Source organism: Xenopus laevis, chromosome 3S (genome assembly GCF_017654675.1).
Source record: "Xenopus laevis strain J_2021 chromosome 3S, Xenopus_laevis_v10.1, whole genome shotgun sequence".
Classification (NCBI taxonomy): domain Eukaryota; kingdom Metazoa; phylum Chordata; class Amphibia; order Anura; family Pipidae; genus Xenopus; species Xenopus laevis.
Window position 1 is genome coordinate 11,502,051 of NC_054376.1, and position 2,960 is coordinate 11,505,010.

A 2,960-nucleotide genomic window follows, 5' to 3' on the forward strand; every position below is an offset into this window, starting at 1 on the left:
TAACGGATCCCATCCCTGTACATTATTACACAGAAAAAGGAAATCCTCTCAAACAATTTATATTATTTGATTAGAACGGAGTTTATGGTAGGCGGCCATTTTTGGATAACGGATCCCATCCCTGTACATTATTACACAGAAAAAGGAAATCCTCTCAAACAATTTATATTATTTGATTAGAACGGAGTTTATGGTAGACGGCCATTTCTGGATAACGGATCCCATCCCTGTACATTATTACACAGAAAAAGGAAATCCTCTCAAACAATTTATATTATTTGATTAGAACGGAGTTTATGGTAGACGGCCATTTCTGGATAACGGGTTTCTGGATAACGGATCCCATCCCTGTACATTATTACACAGAAAAAGGAAATCCTCTCAAACAATTTATATTATTTGATTAGAACGGAGTTTATGGTAGACGGCCATTTCTGGATAACGGGTTTCTGGATAACGGATCCCATCCCTGTACATTATTACACAGAAAAAGGAAATCCTCTCAAACAATTTATATTATTTGATTAGAACGGAGTTTATGGTAGACGGCCATTTCTGGATAACGGGTTTCTGGATAACGGATCCCATCCCTGTACATTATTACACAGAAAAAGGAAATCCTCTCAAACAATTTATATTATTTGATTAGAACGGAGTTTATGGTAGACGGCCATTTCTGGATAACGGGTTTCTGGATAACGGATCCCATCCCTGTACATTATTACACAGAAAAAGGAAATCCTCTCAAACAATTTATATTATTTGATTAGAACGGAGTTTATGGTAGACGGCCATTTCTGGATAACGGGTTTCTGGATAACGGATCCCATCCCTGTACATTATTACACAGAAAAAGGAAATCCTCTCAAACAATTTATATTATTTGATTAGAACGGAGTTTATGGTAGACGGCCATTTCTGGATAACGGGTTTCTGGATAACGGATCCCATCCCTGTACATTATTACACAGAAAAAGGAAATCCTCTCAAACAATTTATATTATTTGATTAGAACGGAGTTTATGGTAGGCGGCCATTTTTGGATAACGGATCCCATCCCTGTACATTATTACACAGAAAAAGGAAATCCTCTCAAACAATTTATATTATTTGATTAGAACGGAGTTTATGGTAGACGGCCATTTCTGGGATAACGGATCCCATCCCTGTACATTATTACACAGAAAAAGGAAATCCTCTCAAACAATTTATATTATTTGATTAGAACGGAGTTTATGGTAGACGGCCATTTCTGGATAACGGATCCCATCCCTGTACATTATTACACAGAAAAAGGAAATCCTCTCAAACAATTTATATTATTTGATTAGAACGGAGTTTATGGTAGACGGCCATTTCTGGATAACGGGTTTCTGGATAACGGATCCCATCCCTGTACATTATTACACAGAAAAAGGAAATCCTCTCAAACAATTTATATTATTTGATTAGGAACGGAGTTTATGGTAGACGGCCATTTCTGGATAACGGGTTTCTGGATAACGGATCCCATCCCTGTACATTATTACACAGAAAAAGGAAATCCTCTCAAACAATTTATATTATTTGATTAGAACGGAGTTTATGGTAGGCGGCCATTTCTGGATAACGGATCCCATCCCTGTACATTATTACACAGAAAAAGGAAATCCTCTCAAACAATTTATATTATTTGATTTAGAACGGAGTTTATGGTAGACGGCCATTTCTGGATAACGGATCCCATCCCTGTACATTATTACACAGAAAAAGGAAATCCTCTCAAACAATTTATATTATTTGATTAGAACGGAGTTTATGGTTAGGCGGCCATTTTGGATAACGGATCCCATCCCTGTACATTATTACACAGAAAAAGGAAATCCTCTCAAACAATTTATATTATTTGATTAGAACGGAAGTTTATGGTAGACGGCCATTTCTGGATAACGGGTTTTCTGGATAACGGATCCCATCCCTGTACATTATTACACAGAAAAAGGAAATCCTCTCAAACAATTTATATTATTTGATTTAGAACGGAGTTTATGAGCTAGGCGGCCGTTTTGGATAACGGATCCCATCCCTGTACATTATTACACAGAAAAGGAAATCCTCTCAAACAATTTATATTATTTGATTAGAACGGAGTTTATGGTAGACGGCCATTTCTGGATAACGGGTTTTGGATAACGGATCCCATCCCTGTTACATTATTACACAGGAAAAGGAAATCCTCTCAAACAATTTATATTATTTGATTAGAACGGAGTTTATGGTAGACGGCCATTTCTGGATAACGGGTTTCTGGATAACGGATCCCATCCCTGTACATTATTACACAGAAAAAGGGAAATCCTCTCAAACAATTTATATTATTTGATTAGAACGGAGTTTATGGTAGACGGCCATTTCCTGGATAACGGCGTTTCAGATCCCATCCCTGTCCATTACTTACACAAGAAAAAGGGAAATCCTCTCAACAATTTATATTAATTGATTAGAACGGAGTTTATGGTAGACGTCAATTCTGCGATAACGGTTTCTGGAAACGGATCCCATCCCTGTGACATTATTAACAGAAAAAGAAATACTTTCAAACAATTTATATTATCTTATTAGAACGGAGTTTATGCGTAGCGGCCATTTTTTGATAACGATCCCATCCCTGTACATTGTACACAGAAAACAGGAAACTCCTCTCAAACAATTTATATTATGATAGAACAGAGTTTATGGTAGACGGCCCATTTCTGCATAACGGATGCCCATCCCTGTACAATATTACACAGAAAAAGGAAATCCTCTCAAACAATTTATATTATTTGATTAGAACGGAGTTTATGGTAGACGGCCATTTCTGGATAACGGGTTTCTGGATAACGGATCCCATCCCTGTACATTGTTACACAGAAAAAGGAAAATCCTCTCAAACAATTTATATTATTTGATTAGAACGGAGTTTATGGTAGACGGCCCAT